Source organism: Amblyomma mixtum, chromosome 2, assembly GCF_055824585.1.
Source record: "Amblyomma mixtum isolate Tamu chromosome 2, ASM5582458v1, whole genome shotgun sequence".
Classification (NCBI taxonomy): Eukaryota; Metazoa; Arthropoda; class Arachnida; order Ixodida; family Ixodidae; genus Amblyomma; species Amblyomma mixtum.
In genome coordinates, this window is record NC_143013.1 from 148,149,926 (window position 1) to 148,167,412 (window position 17,487).

The 17,487-nt window shown below is 46.1% G+C and overlaps 1 long non-coding RNA gene across 1 annotated transcript in view; it reads left to right on the plus strand.

Moving 5' to 3' along the window:
• Window positions 1–251: 251 nt before the first annotated feature.
• The window catches only part of LOC149361213 (uncharacterized), a 58,994-nt gene continuing 41,758 nt past the window's right edge, over window positions 252–17,487 (plus strand). The window contains exons 1-3 of the long non-coding RNA XR_016288924.1: window positions 252–474; window positions 8,234–8,324; window positions 16,058–16,135. This is a non-coding gene — a long non-coding RNA (uncharacterized LOC149361213). The remainder of the gene's footprint in view (window positions 475–8,233; window positions 8,325–16,057; window positions 16,136–17,487) is intronic.

A 17,487-nucleotide genomic window follows, 5' to 3' on the forward strand; every position in this document is an offset into this window, starting at 1 on the left:
GCTGGAATTTGTACGTGAAGTCAAAGCTACAGCAAACGCCATGGAAACACGAGCCACGCATCAGAAACAGCTGGTCTGAAGTACGCAGGTTGGGGCAAATTTTGTCTAAAAATTTTCGTCAGGTTTCCAACGTTACCAAATTTACCAAAACCTTTTCCATCCATAGTGACTCTGCTCAACACGCGCATCGAGTCCAATATTGTGGGTTCATTTATCCAGTTAACCCGTGGTCTCCTTGCTGGAGCCGCAGGTGGCGTGATAGTTTTGTTATTGTTGGCGGCGTGTGGACGCACGTGGTGAGATAACTTTGTGGTGTTTTGGGAGTGCTCTATAATTTTGCTACTCGAAGCTGGCTGCTTCTGGTCATGTCGCGTTAGCAGCGTCTCCGGTGCGCTCGGTCCGCTGTTATCCATCCTGCAGTCACGTTGCCCTCGTTCGTGTGCCGCTGCAACCAACGCGAACCGCTGGACTGAGGTAACCTTTCATTATCGGCCTACTCGTTTATCACTTTTTACGGCATGCTGTTGCTATTGCAACGATTCAAAGTTTTGCAGACGTCATCGCAACTGTCAAAACAACTTCCTCGGCTGCAACAAGGCGATGTGCTCAGCGCTCTGACATCAAGCTGTATCTATTTTTTATTGTATGTGCCCGTTACAATGCGAAGAAAGTTGGCGAAGAAAAATCGATGGCTCCGAGGTAACGGCGTCGCGAGCAAGAAAAAAGGAAGACTGCGCATTAAGTTGGGTTGTTGGTCTTCTATGACAGCATAATTAGCGGGGAAAAAAAGGGACGCGTTTGCTTCTCTTCCGTACAGGATGACTAAACCTGTCATGTCAGTTTGTACAGTTGTCAGCACGGCTGTCTAAGCGCTCGCACGCCGCCCTATCGCACAAAGAAACTGAAATTTTTAAGAAGGCGTTCGATTCTAAAGACAATGCTTACGATGATGTGAAGCTGCATTGGTATACAGTTCTATATAGGAGTTGAGTCTAGATTTAACTTTGTTTGCTCCGCAACACAGCGCTGTTGACAGCCGTACTGTGCGGCTGTCCACAGTCACAGGTACAGCTAATAGCGTGCGAATAGGAAATGGTGTAGGTGTTCTTTCTGTGCCTAGCTTACCGCTGCATCATGTTGGCGTCCAGGCAGCTTGAGACTGAATATCGGCTGGCTTTTCTCTTTTGGGATTTTCCTGAGCTGCGCGTGCGTCAAGAGGTATACTAACGGCGACGAATATTACCATTTTCACCGGAACAGCGCGCACTAAGACACGGACAAGAAGGGAGACACGACACACACGAGCGCTGACTTTCAACTAGTGTTTATTGTTTGGAACGAGGCATATATACACAGTTCCAACAACACAGTTCCACAACACAACAGTTCCAAGGAACTGTGTATATATGCCTCGTTCCAAACAATAAACACTAGTTGAAAGTCAGCGCTCGTGTGTGTCGTGTCTCCCTTCTTGTCCGTGTCTTAGTGCGCGCTGTTCCGGTGAAAATGAGTTACCAACTTGCCCAAGCATCTGTTTTAACGAATATTACCAGGTGTGTGTTGTGCTGCCATGTTATCTTAGGCTAACAATTTTTCTTTTTTTCCTTGGTGTTGGTCGACTCCGCCCACCGTACAAGGCAGAATTAAAAAAAAAAGGCGGGAGCCGGACGTTAATTCGATTTAATTGGGAAAATCGGCCACACATGGCAGTAAATCGCAGTTTCTAAGAAAGCTTGGAACGTGTAGATCGAGTTCCCGCAGCAAAAAGACAAGTTCAGATTCCTCTTCAGTGCACCTTTAATCTCATCCGCCCACCTAACTGTCTGCCTCTCCCTGCTATGCTTCCCTTCTCTTGGAATGAGTCCGTTACTCTTAAGGACCATCATTTATCTTGGCTTCACGTTACATGCCCTGCCCAAGCCCATTTATTCCTCTTGATTTCAACTAAGATGTCATTAACCCGCGTTTGTTCCCTCACCCATTCTGCCTGTTTGCTGTCTCTTAATGTCACACCTATCATTTTTCTTTCCATAGCTGGCTTCGTTGTTCTTAACTTAAGCTGAACCCTCTTTGTTAGCCTCCATGTTTCTGTCTCATAGGTGAATACCAGTGAGATACAAGTGTTGTATACTTTTCTCTTGAGGGATATTGGTAAATTGTCCTTCATGGTCTGAGAGAACCTGCCGTATGCGCTCCACCCCATTCTTATTCTTCTAGTTATTTCCCTCTCATGATCCGGATCAGCGGTCTTTACCTGCTCTAAGTAGATGTATTCCCTTACCACTTCCAGCACCTCACTACCAATTGTAAACTGCTGTTCCCTTGCTAGACTGTTCAACGTTAATTTGGTTTTCTGCGTGTTAATTTTTAGACCCACCGTTCTGCTCTGCCTGTCCAACTCATTGGTCATGCTTTGCAGCTCATCTCCTCAGTGACTTAGCAAGGCAATGTCTTATGCAAATCGCAAATTACTCAGGTATTCTTCATTAACTCTTATCCCCAACTGTTCCCAATCCAGGCCTCGGAATACCTCCTGTAAACAGGCGGTGAATAGCATTGGTGAGGTAGTGTCTCCCTGCCTGACACCCTTCCTTATTGGAATTTTATTGCTGACTTTATGAAGTAATATGGTAGCTGTGTAGTCATTATAGATATCTTCCAGTATTTTCACATAATACTCAAGTAAAATAAAAATTTAAGCACTTTTTTATGCACTATACATTTGTGCCTTTCAAGTCGCTGCTGATGAGACTACACACTCGGCCCTCAAAGTGTGTGCTGTGAACGCACCCCGACCTGAGTGCGCACCTCTGCGAGTGCACTTTCGTTAAACCATTTAGCTGCGCTAGGGTACACTTTTAGCGAGTGACACTCTTCATAAGTGCATTTTATTTTGCGCACTTTACAGGGGTATAAGTTTGACGACATGACACTCTGCAAGTGAGGGGATATCTGGCCATATCTGGCCATATCAGTCATTAGCAGAAAATGCCCATTTCCTGCGTCCACGCTTTGATGAGAACAGCATCACTGCTTGCAGTGTAGTAGCTTCCTTGTCATGAAGCTTGAAGTAGCACTTGCATTCCTGAATATAGTTATGCTACGAATGAATGTTATTGGTGTTACGGTTCTTACTCTGCGTTACCCGATAGGCGTTAGGGATGTGATAAATGATGGTGGAGAGGAGCAAGATGCTTGTGTGGAATAAATATACCACTTTTTAAGATGCTTTTATTTTTACAGTTTCAACTGTTGGAGAAAATTCAATTCTGTTCGGAAATAATTTTTGTTACTACTATTTTCGAAGCCTAAAAATTTGATTTTCGCACAACCTTAATTCACTGCTTCAAGCTGAGCTTCCTTTAGGTAAAAATAAGGTCGTTAAAAAAAAGGAAGGGGGGGGGGGGTGGGAGCCGGTCTGTTTTCAGTTGGGTGTTTGCAATTTTAGTAATTTTTTTCCTGTGAATGCCTGACGAAATACTATTCATTACCATCAGATACTTTGTTTTTAGTTTCCTGAGTTGGGGGAATTTTGTCTGCAATAGCCAGGGGAAAATCTGTTCCGAGTTAATTTTGCTCACTTCTTTTTATCTTGCCTCAGTTGTTCTATAGTTTTGTATGAATTGTGCTTTGTTTACTTTTTTCTTGTTATAAACTGCCCTTCCCCTGTGAAATGTGCTTTGTACCCTGAGGGTATCACAAATAAATAAATAAATAAATGCTGGCGCTCCTCCAGTCATCAGGTAAGGCGCCGGTATGAAGTGATATCTGGAAGAGCATTACTAAAAAAGGCGCAACAGAAACAGCACAGTTCTTTAGGATTTAATTGTGTACATGATCTGGGCCAAGTGCCGAGCTAACCATGGGTTTCTGTAATAGCAACGCCATTCCATGTTCGGAAGAATTTGTCGCCCATTTCCGTGAACTCATTTACTGTTTGTAAGCCGTTAAGAGGGCAAGCCGAGAGAGAGAAGATTGGTTGAAAATACTGATTAAATTTTTCAGCTTTGCCTTCGAAATCTGTGGTATAGTTGGTGTCTTTACCTGCTGCTTACTCTTCACATTCTTTCTTACTTCTTTAGGGTTATTCTTAATCTTTTCACCAGGGATGACAAGATACGCACTTTCTGCCCTCCGCATCTCTCGTTTTATTATCTTATTTGGCTCTTTCAAATTACAGTGCAGAGAAGGCTCAGACGATTGACAGTACCTGCGATATAAGTGGTGTTTTTTGTTGATCGAATTTCACATGGCTTTCTTCATCCAAGGCTTATCTGTTCAGTGTGTCGAGGAAATGACATGGGATGGAAGATACGTCTGTAGTAAGGACAGCAGTTTTGATCTTAGGAGATGCCATGCGGATTGCACATCAAGATTGAAAATGCGGTATTCAAATTTGGGCAGAAAGGCATTCAGTTCACGCGATATCGAGACATAGTCGTCTCTGTCATAGTAAAATACAGTGCATGGGCAGATATCTGCGGTGTTCAGCAGTGCAGGATAATCTCGCGATTACAATTTTATGGTCGCTTAAACCTGGCATAGTGGTGATAGAAGAGATGAGGGTGCGATCATTGCAAAAAATTAAGTCAAATACATGCGCTCTATTTGAGCCTATTCTAGTAGGGCATTAAAACTGAAACAAGAATTGGGCGTTAATCATTTCTTGAAAAGTGGATAAAGCAGAGATGTAGGGTTTATTTTGAGTTTAAGGGAGTGCCATTCTACATTTTGGTAACTTGAAATCGCCACCAAGGTAGCATAATTTGCCTATGGAATTATTAAGAGGGTGCTGCATTCAGAAAGTGGTTCCAGGGTTTTAAGCGCTGGAGATATGTAAAATGACCCAGTAGCCACTGAGAAACATTAGCCAGCATGACTTTGCACCAGGCCGTTTGGCATGTCTTGCTTTCTGTGTTAAGGGGTATGCTGCTGAGACTGTTGTGGATAATGACAAAGACACCACCTCTGTGCTCATAACGATCCTTATGGTATGCAAAGTACTTAGGCAGAAAGATTTTGCTGGGACTTATTGATTTTCAAACCATGACTCAGTGGCAATCACCACATGGGGCTTTGCCATTTTTGTTTTTCAGGCTGCGATAGTTTACAGTAATGACTGTCAGGTTGTTTTTAGGGTCTGTTCTTTTCTGCAGCACAGCACACCTCGATGGCTGTCGACTGATGTTTTTTGCAATATCAGTAGCGCTGTCTTACATACACACTTGCTTTGCAATCTTGAGTTTGTTGAAGTTAACCCCTTAACTGTTTTGGACGAGCTGCGCTCATCCCTGCCAAATTGTCCCCAAACTGTTTTGGACGACTGTAGCTCGTCCTCGCTGAATAGGTTCTTCCCTTCAGCGTTTCGGATGATCAGCGCTCGTGTGTGGCTTAGATGGCATTTTGCTCGACAGATGGCAGCACTGACCTGTTTATTTCGTTTTCTTCTACCGCATAAACGTTTTTTTCGTATGGCAACCTGGGTTTTAAAAATGGCACCCGGCGGAGGCGACGCGTGTATTCCTGGCCCGTCTTCGCGGGAAAGACGCTTTTCTTCGTCGCCATCTTCTTCAGACGATGCTGACTTAGACACCGAAGTGTACATTACTTCAGGGAGTGAGGACGACAGTGATGACATTATGCTGAGCAGTTTTACCGATGAAGAAGAGGACAGCTCAGAAGCGAACTTTGTGGGCGCACGTCAGTAGATAAAGATCGACGTCAGTAGCATCCCAACGCGACCCCCTCAGTTTCCTTTTCTGGCAGTTCCTGGTAAGACGTTCACTATAAGCTAGCCTGATGATGGTCATTCTTTAATTTTTATCGCTCATTACCAGCCGGAAGTTGGTTTTCTGTATTGTGAGGAGTAATAAACTTCAATATGCTAATTTGACTTTGTGTTTGCTCCAAATATTTTTAAAAGATCGAATGCATGCTTTTTATTACAATAATAATCGAAATCAGGAATAAAAAAAATAAGCAGTTTTGTTAAGGAATTCGTTGATATAAAAAAACGGTGAAGGGGTTAAGTTTGTAGTCAACCGCCACTTTCTTTGGTGAACTGGATCAGCTTTTTTTGTTCATTTCTGATTTCATTCGAATAATCTTCACTGATAGGGAAACCTGTGTCTTTTAGTTTTGAGGCTGCGTTGAGCACTCGTTGTTTGTCTTTGAAGGATAGAAATTTTGCTATAACCGGCCATTTTCCTTCGTGTAAGTAACACCCAAGTCTATGCAATCTTTCTATAGCAGTCGGGCTAATGTCGACGCACAGTTTTTCAGCGCAGAAAATCACAATTTGAGCCTCAGACTGTGCCCATGTTTCGTTCTCTGCATCTGAGAGGCCGAAAAAGATGAAGTTGTTGCTTCTTGCTCTGTTATCTAGATCATCCTGCCATTCGTGGAACGAGGAAGCAACTGATTCGGCACGAGTCCAAATTCTTTTTGTTGATTATTTAAAGGTGAGACACATGATGTGCTGTCTTCAGTGTGTGCGACCTTGGCTGCTAATTCCGTTAATTTTTGTTCAGTGGCTCGCTGATCAGATTGAAGGGAGTAATTTCTTCAAGAATGTCGTTCTGTTTTTCCGATGTTGGTGGTATCTGCTTTATAGCATTAAACATTTCTTGTTCTTGCTATTCGCTACCAGTACTACTAAGCTTGGTAATTTGGAAGGCTTAGGAAGCAACGTTAAAGTGGCACTCCATTAACATGATAATCTGCCATATGTCCTGTACATATCTTCAAAGCGATTTGGAGTAAATGCAAGAAGGTTAGGAGCAGGCCTGCTTGCATGTTGGAGCCAGTTCAGGAGCAGCTTTGAAAATCCAGAAATGAAAGTTTCCTGCTAATCGCGCTTTATGCAAGCCTCCATTTTCTTTGTTTTCACCAGCCGGGATTGCTTTTGTCTGGCGCAAATGAGGATGAGTTTGCTGACTTCCTTCGTGGTGGATGTAGCCTGTGTAGGTTGGCTCTGATGCCTGGAGATTGGGGCAGTGCGGCCTTGCTGTGCACCCATTTCTTATTTCCACTTGTAACTGAGCACTCGTGTGTCAAGGGCTTCATCTTCAACTATAGAGCAAACATTTGCAGCAGAATGGTCTTGTATAGGCCACTGTCGGGACTGACAGAGAGGATTCGTCACATGGGCTAGATGGCAGCAGCAACTGACTTAACGTGACTGACAACATTAAAGGTGCACTGCAGAGGAATCTGAACTTGTATTTTTACCACTGCAACTCGATCTGCACATTCCGAGCATTCTTGGAAACTTCAAATTATTGCCCTGTGAGGCCGATTTCCCTAATTTAAATTGGATTAACGTTGGGCTCCCGCCTTTCTTTTTTTGAATTCCCCACAACTGATGGGCGAGTTGACCAACCTTTCACCCAGTCCCGTGGCAGCTTGCCGCTCTGCCATCGGCGGAGTGATACGTAGTGATAGGCAAAAGCAAAGAGTTCACATGTATTTTTATTTCCGTGGGCCTAATTTGCAGCTATGTACTCTGTGACTAGACCTATTGATTCACGGAAACCTAAAAGAAACAAAATAAAAAGGGAAACCAAAGTCACCACGCAACTGCCTGAAAGGCACTCCATGCGTTAGTCGACTCCTCCCACCGTATGCAGGGAATTAAAAAAAAAAAGCGGGAGCCGGCCGTTAATCCGATTTAATTAGGGAAATTGGCCGCACAGCGCAATAAATCGAGGTTTCTAAGAATGCTGAGAACGTGTAGATGGAGTTCCCGCAGCAAAAATACGAGTTCAGATTCCTCTTTAGTGTGTCACAGAAAAGCCGGTGTCATTGGCGTCGGTGACCGAGAGAAAACTGATGGAAGCAGAAAATTAATAAAGTAGAGCTGAAAAGAAAATTGGGTTAACTTTGGTTTGGGTGGTAATTGAACACAGGACCTTTAGATTGCAAGACGGGTGTGCTACCCATAGGCCACGATGGCTCATTGGTTCAAGCTGAATAAAACTAGGTGTGTAGTGGTCTTTGACTTGTTGAAGTGTCTTAGAGACGTACTGATGCTTACGTCAGTAATTATGAGTATGCTAATTAGGAATTGGCTATTGAGTAGGCAGTGCGAATGGGACCCGATAACGCTGTCGCATTCTACTCTTAAAGGTGAAGATAAAGTGTCCCTCACTTTTTTTCCAGTGGTTGTTGAAAACCGTTTCCAAAGTGGTGCTCCCAAGTGGCCGCTAATCACGAGTGATTTGTTTCTACGCAGGGGTGTCAACGTCCCAAGCCACAGCGGAAGCGGGTCGTTTCCCTGGCTGCAGTTGGCATCGTTCAGTACTAAGGCAGTCAACGCATCACAGGTGAGTGAGCTTCTGTCAGCGACAGTGTCAGGCAAGTGTGCCCTCTTCTGTGAGTCGTAACTTGGCGGAAGCTAGCTGGTAATGGATGACACTGCAAGGTAGCCTGCTGGGAACATTGTATGTAGTACTCCTTCCTTGTCACTCCTTACGCGGTTACAAAGTGGGTTTAGTACAGTGTATCTCTTGGGGGGACTTCACTGATTTTGTTTGCAATGGAATAGATAAATGTTTATTTTCAGTTTTTGACATATTGTGCTGTCATTTTAAAGGTTACTTCATCAATTGTGCCCAGTGGGCTCGTTTCGGCGAGCTCCTTCATGAAGAACCGAAGACTGGGCGAGTTGGTGAACGTTCAACATTATGTACAGCACGAAAAACAGACAGGGGAAGAAACACGCAAACAAACAAGCACATCCTTCATGAAGGTGTTTGGCGACTAAGTGAAGGGTGAAGTGTGAGCAAAGCTCTGTGTGTACCGTTTGTTGCCAAAGCTTACAGTCCATGGCACCATTGAAATGAATGGCATATTGGATTGTAAGCTTTGGCAAGAGACGGTAACTTGCATTTGTTGATCTGTATTATCCAGTCTTTAATTGGATCCGAGGCGATGTCCCCTACTTCATGGGAGTCGTTCTCACTTGAGTTTGTCAGTTCAAAATTGGTCGAATCAAGCAATAAGCCAAGAGCAGCAAATTCATTCTTGCAAATATTGATGTGGATGAAGTATGACGCGAGGTTTAGAAGATGGATGTGAATTTGTGTAGATGAATGAACAATTCTGAATTGACATTTTGTTTCAAAACCAAACGTAAAGCAGTCTTGGTGCCTTTTCCTCCATTCTGTCCATTTGTTCATTCATAACATATAATCTGCACACAAATTCTGTGCCTGCGTCCTACGACGGTTTGAAACTGGATCTCATTCAAGGTCAACATTCTGTCTCTTGACACCCTACCTACTGCCACTTTGTTGCGGTTGTCGCAAAAAATAGTGAAGTGTATAAGCCAAGCACTTCCTGAAACTACAGTCAAATCTCGCTGAGGGAAATTTACGGGATCCGCGAAAAATTTTGCTGAAGTGTTTAATGCGTTGACGTGAAATAGGACTAGAACATTAGCAGATAAGATTGGACAGCTCATGAACAATTTTTACAGTAAACCCTCATAAAATTGAAATCTTAAAATCTGGGGATAATTTCGAAATAAGCAGAGTTTCGGGTTAAGCAAAATGCCAAAAATTTGTGGTCAGTTCACCGAAAGAAGCGCTAATAATAACCAATGTTGCTAACAAAAGCTCCACAGTAAACAGAGAGCTTTTTTAATGACGGCAGAAGAATTTGCAGGAAAAACTGAATTTTTATTTCGGAAGGAAGAACTGATTGCTGCTTGCCTGTTTTTCGCATTAATGTTCAGACTGAGAAAAGCGTTCTCAAGTTGCTCAACGCATTTCATGTGCTGTTGGTTGCCGCTGCTGCATTCAACCTTGTTGCAGAACAAGTGTAGCCTGTTTCATGTCCCTGCCATTGTAGGCATTTCTGGGGGCTCTTCGTCATCTACATGGTCGTCTGCATCAATCAATCATTTCACCAATATCTCCATTGGAGAGCATTCTGGTAATGGGAACATCTAGCTCATATAATGCATACTCCTCAAGAGTGGTCTCGCCGTCTTTGGTATCACTAGTACAGCCAGTAGCCTAGCACACTTTGCTTACAGTTCATGACAACCACTGAATTCTTCGCTAGTGTCTGGTTCTAGCGATTCTGACGTGTGAGAAAATCCTGCATGTGCAAAACAGTTAGCAACCATCAATGGACGGGCTTGTCACCAGGCTTCGGCGATCACTTGGGACTTCACCCAGCAAATCGATCTCATACTTCTTTCCATTGTCGTAAGACAACTAAATTCGGTGCAGCAGGCTCTTCTTATACGCCATGTGCATGACGATGGCTGCGCCACCTGTTGGCAAGCTTGCGAAGTGCAAGCAGGTCTCGTCTCCCGCCTTCTCTGCCCGTTTCAGCACGCTTTCACGATGCGCTTGTGTTTTGATAGCTTACATCGTGTGGGGTATAGATTAGTCTCGAATCTAGCTTCATATAAGTAGTCAGTGACGTAAACGTGTGGCTGGCTGCTCGAAAAACACTTAACTCTCCAGGAACACGCTCTTGCGTGCACTATACGCCTTTGCTTGACAGTTGTAGATTGTGGCTGTGCGACGGGACAAATAAAAGTTTGCGTCACATTCATTTTGCACGCTAGAGCGTTTATTGCCTTTCTTGCATTTCTGTCTCCCCCTATATACAGTGATTGTTTTCATGCGTAGTCGCCTCTTTATGGCTCGCAAGGTGCAAAGCAGGCACACTGTAGGGGTGTTCGCATACCGAATAGTACCTCTCAAATCAACTATCGAATCAAATCGAATAGAAACAAATTTATTCAAACATGTGCTGATGTGCTTATAATTTATAAGTTCTCATGCACAAAAAAGCAGCTCTGCACGTGATCCGGCAGCAGCTTTTCTCTCCTTAATGTGACTATCTTCAAAAAGAACAGCGCGAAATAGTCAAGGACTAGTGACTGTGTGAACGAGTGACTATGTTGCCAGCTGCAGAAAATAGTTTTTCACCTGGAACTTGCGTTGCTGCACCAACTTGGGCTATACCAGCCCAACTTGCGTTGGGCTGGTATAGTCCAATGTTTTTAAATATACTTAGTTTACAAACTTACCGACGTGCCCATAGGGAGCAGGTGGCCTTCTGGGGTTCCTGCCACCGCGGTGCTGCGATCGAAGGTTGAGCGATACAGCGGGCGGCGTCTGCTAGCGCCCCGCAGGTTGTGCTTGCTGTTCAAGGGCTGGATTACACAGTGCATTTGCTTCTAATTTTTCTGGAGCACTGTTTGAGTGTTTCGATAACGCCGTTTTGGTATCGCTTTGGTAGCAATCAATGCGTGTGCACATTCATACGTCCTAGCTTTTGTAATAGTTGTGGCATTCTTTAACTGTGTTGAGTGTCACAGCTGCCTCATCTGTGTGCGCGCTTGCAGGCGGAAGGTGGAAATATTAACTAGTCTCTGCTCTGTTTTCTGTTACTTCCACCTATGTACAACAAAACCTCGCCAATATCTTTCCGACGGCTGCGTGGAGGATGCATGCATCCGGAGATTTGGTAACAACTTTATTTATAGTCCTGCAGAGCTTTCGCCGACGGGGCCTTAGGTCTCTCACGTGGGGACGTCGAGGCGTTGCCTCGCCCTCGGCTCGCGGGCCTGCTGGACGGCCCAGAGTTGGTCCCCGAGGCTGGGGCTGCGCAAGGCAGCGGCCAACAGCGGAGGGAGGGTTCCCGAATTAGCACGATGCAGCTTTTTGTTACAGTCCCAGAGCATGTGAGTTAAAGTGGCTGTATTAGCATGGCAGACCTTGCATATATTTCTTGGATATGTACCGGGGTAGAGCCTGTGCTATAGTTCCGGATTGGGGTACGTCTGCAGTTGTCTGAGCGCCATTCCGTGCGCCCTGTCCAGCTTGTCGCTGGGCAAAGGGAAGGTTCGGCGAGCCAGGCAGAGGGCCTTGGTAATTTCGTTGTAGCTGGTCAAGCAGTCTTTGGTGTTGTTCCATGGACGACGGTCACGTGCCTTGGCGTGTGCCGTCTCGTTTCGGTCGCGATACGTCCTCGATTCTTCTCCCATGTGCGGCGGGAACCATTGAATTCTGGTTTGGAATTCTACCTCCTGCTGGACTTGTCGGTTGCTCAGGACTTGGGCCGCTCTCTGTGAGATCCATCCTTTGGCGAAGTTTCTGACCGTCTGACGCGACTCGCAGAGAACCACGGTGCACGTCGGATCCGTGAGGGCGAGTGCCACCGCCGCTTCCTCTGCCTCTTCTGTGCGTTCGCACGCTATATTTGCTGTTATGCATGTTTTGCTGGAGGTGCACACAAATATTAAAGACAAGTAGCATGATTCAGTTTCATTGCCATTTCAAGAAAGTGAAGTCTGTTAACGTATTTACACTGTCCGGTTTCGATTCATTCTCTCAAACAAGCTTTGCTTTCTTCCTTTCCTGCTGTGCTCGCACCGCACAATCATTCTCCCGGGTTTTCTGCCCAGCAAAGAAATGCATGCGCGCCATCAAGTAGAAGTGTACAACGCAAGCAGTGAATTGTTCGCAGTGGTGCGGGCAGCTGACAGTAGTTGTTCCGCGCTTGGCGAGGGTGTCCAGCACTTTCCAAAAAATGTCGGCAAACAGATTTTCTTTGCACGCTTGGCTCACAATCTCTTACTGCGCTTGCTGATGCAGACAAAACATTTTGTTTGATGGATACGCGAGAGAATCTGGCGCGTTGGAACGCTTGATGATGAGGATGGCTTCAGTGGGAATATCATCTTGACCCCCTAGCGTTCCCACGCTGTGAGTGCACCTAGGCACTTTCAGGGTTCTGTAAACTTTGAGGCCACAGTGGTTCATATCACCATTTAGCCTACAACCTACTTACAACAAGCACTTGAAGAAGTGATTAGGGCTAACACATACCGAGCAAGCATCCCGTGGAATGAAAAGCTGTAGCTTTTCGGTGGGAACCTGTTGGTGACGGAGTGAAATGACTCTGGACTAGATGTCTGGCAGTTTGGCGATATCTGCCTCAGGTCATCCAGGAGGCACTTGTTGTTCACAACAACATAAAGCTTGTCATAGGCACCAGTGCCTGGTCACAACATGCAGTAACAAACACCAGCATGTAAGGATTACATCACTTGGTATTGTTTAATAAGTGCGTTACAAGTATCAACTTCAGCACCATTCGCATATTACATTCACCTATCCACTATCGCCTTCATGCAAAATTACCAATGCCATCAATAATATATACTGAAGACGACTTTATCCCTCTCAGACATGCATTATGTTCTGCTAGAGACAAAAATCTGAAAAATCTGTGTGTGCCTATGAACCCCCTATTTCACAAAAACAACATGACTGGCTAAAAATGTTAGGAATTCACACGTGCCACACGCTTTTATACTCGTGGATTTGCAGCCTCATTCATCTTCCATACAACACAGAAACGCCCAATTAATTATTTTTCCTTGTCATCCGAAGCTGTTTCCACAAGCAAAACTCAGCTACGGTGTCCCTTGGTAAAACATTCCGCCGCGTCAAAGAAGAAACAAGTGAGAGCACCAGGCAGTAATTCCTAGGCGCGCCTTAGAACTTAGCTACATCTTGCTCTCTTTCTCGTTCAGAAAAGATTTGTTTTTTATTTTTTTCATGACATGAAAAGGCTTTAAAGCTCTGTCAAGCATGAAATGTAGAGAGCATCACCGACTTCGTGAGAACAGCACCACAGGCTTCGAGAATAAAAAAAATTGAAAGCCCGCCTGCACAAACGTAGACACCCTGGTGCAAAACTTTGAAAGGGTATCATAGCAGTCCAGTTGTGCAGTTTCCTGTAAAAGCAGGTGTTAATCCAGTTTCAAGATTTTGTTTCGGTGCAGTGCAAGTACCTGGAGAAGTCCACTCCCTTGGCAACAGGTAACCATGCTCACGGTCGGTATAATCGTCACAGCGGTCTGTGTGCTTATCCTGAACATGGTTCAAGAAGGTCTTCCAAATGGCCACAGTTAGGTCAGGACTGCTGGGGCCAACCTTCACAGCGAAATACATGTGGTTCACAGTTGATGAAATCCACTCCTTGATGACTGCGCAATCCTTTGTCTTGGAAGCTGCAAGCAACTTCTCGCACAGCCCTGCAGATTGTCGTGAATGAAGGCATGAGAGAATGAGAAAACATCAAGGTCTGCCTATACACGGGGACAGCTTTCTGTGCCTGTGCAGAGGAAGTGCACGCTGGCCAGCTTACACGCCTGTGTTTCTGGTTCGTGAGCGCGCTTGTGGAAGCCGGCACTTCACGCTCATACCTTCCACTGCACAGGCACAGAAAGTTGGCCCCGATTATAGTCCAAATGTATGCAGCCTGGTTATAGTGAGCTGTTCATAACCCGGGATTGTGCACATTACTTTCATATGAAACTTCAAAGCAAGGAAGCAACAATTATTTGGCTTAAGTTTACGTTTTAAACATAACTTCATTTTTTCCTCGCTTTACAAATCTGAAATTGGATTAGTTTCTTTTTGTTTGTGTTTTGAGTTCGTTCTCTCACAATAAGTGCTTCCAACATACCATGCAATAACCAAGAACATTTTCAGACCAAGTCAGCATAACACCAAGTCAACATTTTCCAACAGTTTCGTAGCGGGCGACGTTGAAGCGCGCGCGGGCGGCATAATTCCTCGACCAACGTTCAGAGAGCAACTGAGAGAGCTCTGGGTGATATGACCGTTGCGCAATCTTGTGACGTCATTGCTCATGCGCCGTTGTTAAACCACTTGAGGACACGCATGCGTAGTGTGCGTGTTTACTGGGTATCAGTAACTAATTATCGTTACTCTTCGTACATCTACTACTACACCATTAACTACCATTACTGACTTTTTTCAAGTAACCATTCTTACTATCATACTTGTGATTGACAGGTGCTGCGGACGCATGGACACGCTGGAGAGTCATGAAACATAAAAGGCTTTCACCTTAAAAGTAGATCGAAAGCTTCAGGCGCATTCACGCAACATCCTGAGGCACAGCCGCTCGCCTGGTCATGCATCGTATAGGCGGCCGTTATGGACAGCGTTCAGGCATACACTACAAGGGGGATTCCCACTTGCTGCAGTGATTGTGACGTAGTCGGCGCTTTCAGTGACTAGTTAAAAATGCAGTCTTTAACGAGCAACTAGAAAACACACTGCTTACGCCCTCAAACAGCAACAGGCGTACCGACGCAGCTGTCATGGCGTTTCCCTGCTAGCAGTTGTCCCCGAGCAGTGGCGCCACAGCGGGCGCACGGAGAACTAGCCCCAAGACGCCGTTTCTGTGCGACGTGGCAGGCCGCACCTCGCTTCGCGCTTTGCATCGAGCGGCCGTGGTAGTGCGGAGATATGGCACGCTGTAGAGGATCCGGCTAGTCACGAAGACATAGACGAGCTGAAGTGCGTCCCTGCCTCGCAGACTGCCCTGCTTGTTGGAAATGTGGCGGATCATTCGCCCTACCTGTTCGCCTACTGTCTTGAGTTTCACAATAGTGGAGTCCGGTCTGAGTCTGTGTTGAATGAAAAGGCCCAGAATACGGAGCTCCTCCACCTCTTAATAGGACCTCCTGACAGAGAGGTGTGTATTGCTGTCCTATCCTTTGGGTTCGCGTTGACATGCAGAATCTCTGATTTCGCTGGAGCACATTGGAGCCCACAGTCAATAGCATACGCGTCGACTATGGAAGCGGCCTGCTGAAGGTGGTCCTCCATGTCCCCAAGGCTCCCCTGTGTGGCCCAGATTGTAATGTCGTCTGCATATAACGCGTGTTGAATGCCTTCCACCCGGGCCAATTGGCTTGGGAGGCGCATCATAGCTATGTTGAACAGGAGTGGTGATAACACCGCTCTCTGAGGGGTACCCCGTGTTCCCATCATGTAAGGGCCGTATTCCTCGTCCTCCGAAGGAAGGCCTGGCGATTTGTCAAGAAATCTGTTACATAAGCGTAGGCCCTAGCCCCACAGTCGGTAGAGCTCAAGTTGGCCAGGATGCTTACGTGTTTAACATTGTCGAAAGCCCCTTTCAGATCAAGGGCGAGGATGGCTTTGTCATTGTGTTGCATAGTTGTGGGTCGTATTACATCCCTGTGCAGCTGGAGGAGGACGTCCTGTGCAGTCATGTGGAGGCGAAACCCGGACATGGTGACTGCAAAGAAGCCATTACTCTCCAGGTATGGAGAGAGGCGATCCCTTACCATTGTCTCCATAAGCTTGCCCGCACACGAGGTCAGTGATATGGGCCTCAGGTTGTCCGTGTTCACGGCCTTACCTGTTTTAGGGATAAACGTCACAAGTTACGTTTTTCATTCGGGAGGGAGTGGACGCCCGCCCCAGATCTGGTTCATGTATTCTAATAAATGGAGGTAGGCTCAATCCGGTAGGTTTGCCAGCAGGTTCACTGTTATGTGGTCCCGTCCCGGAGCTGTACCCCGGCGCATTTTTGCTAAGGCCGCCTTAAGGTCGTACAACTCAAAAGGGGCATCGATTGTTTCATTAGGCCTGCCAGAGTACATGTACTCTGGCCCAGGCGGGTCCTCCATACGACAGAGATGTCTGTCGCACAGAGTGTCCGCAAGTTGCGTCGTCGTACCTTGATACCCATGCAGAGCCCTCCGGTGCTGCTTTTTGCATCTCCCCTCTCGTTTGGGAGGGGTCGATTAGACTGCGAAAGAGATGCCACGTCCCCTTCGAGCTCATCTGATGAGCTGTGGCGTTGCTGCGTGCTATCCAATTTGAACCTGAGTGTTCAGCAGCATACGCTGCAGCCTGCTCTGTGAGTTTGGCTATGCGGGCACATAGGTTTCGATTAGTTTTCTGCTTTTTCCACTGTTTAGTTAAGCTCCGGCGCGCCTCCCACAAATTCAGGAGGTGGGTGTCCACTGTGGGGATCTCTTCGGTGGTTTGTAGAGTGGTGACGTGTTGTTTCTGAATGTTGTGTACGTGGTTAGCCCACTCCGCGTAGCCGGCGAAAAATAGTACGGGAGGGATAGTGCGGTTTCGGAATTTGTGCCAATCGCTCAGCTTGGCCTGACCCCATTTTTTGCCTTTGCCACAAGTGTAATCTGGAGACGGAAGTGAGCGCTGCCTAGAGAATCTCAGCCTGTCTAGCATTTTTGACGAGAGAAAGGTCAGTACACGTGTTGCGGGTTACTGAATTTCCCACTAGGGTGGGATACGCCGGGTCCGTGAGCAACGTGAGGCTGAGGGTGGAAATGAGCTCCGCCAGCTTACGACCTCTTGCCTTTTCGATGTGGTAGCCCCAGTGAAGGCTGGGAGCATTGAAGTCTCCAACGATCACTAGAGGCTCCTTGACTGCCATCTTGATCGCGCGAAGGAAGATTTCACTGAAAGTTATGCGCGGCTTACGCGGAGGGCAGTATATGTTGAGGATATGTATTGACGGGTCGCGGCGTCTGAGAGGCAGTACCCGGACCATTGTATATTCTTGCTCGGTGCTCAAGTCTAAGTCGACCTGAACCACGGTGTAAGCCTTATTCACCAGGATGCACGTAGAGGGGCCCCC